Here is an 800-nt window from a genome sequence, read left to right as displayed (position 1 = left end):
CACTCATGAATTTTAAGTCCATAATGTCTAGCAAAAGAGCACTCATAGGTTGTTTAATATTTATAAATCATTGAAAAAGTTAAGTTATTGTTAATTTGGTAAAAGAAGAAGCACATTGCTTTTTTTGTGGTTTAATGCTATATAGTATAAAAAATAATAATATCAAAGTACAAAGTACATAATCTTAAGTAAGTGAGCCATACCTTATAAAGTTGTAAAGGAAAATTTTAAAATATAATAAAGTTGACAAGATCTAAATCAAATCGACTCACTCGACTCACTTAATTTAAGTATTTAACACACTATGTAGCTACTAGAAGATGGAATAGCACGAGAATATACCATTTCTCCATTATTATGTGCACATATGCTTGTGTCCATAATCCATCTATAAACAAATATTGCATAATATCCTAATGTGCCAAAACGACAAGATTTTCCATTTGGAAGATGCTCTAATAAAGAACAATCATGTAATTATTAATTAACTTGTAATTAAAATGAAGGAATCGACTCACTTAATTTAAGTATTTAACACACTATGTAGCTACTAGAAGATGGAATAGCACGAGAATATACCATTTCTCCATTATTATGTGCACATATGCTTGTGTCCATAATCCATCTATAAACAAATATTCCTTGTCCAGCATAATATCTATGTCCAACGAAAAATAAGAACAAAAAAGCATTCATGTTAAAAAAACTAGGAACATACACACGTTTTATAACTAGAGAATGTATTGATTCTTTTGTCCATATATTGTAACTATACACCATAAAACATACCACGCATCTAT

The sequence above is a fragment of the Arachis ipaensis genome, chromosome B07 (genome assembly GCF_000816755.2).
Source record: "Arachis ipaensis cultivar K30076 chromosome B07, Araip1.1, whole genome shotgun sequence".
In the NCBI taxonomy this organism is placed as follows: Eukaryota; Viridiplantae; Streptophyta; class Magnoliopsida; order Fabales; family Fabaceae; genus Arachis; species Arachis ipaensis.
This window is presented reverse-complemented; position numbering follows the sequence as displayed.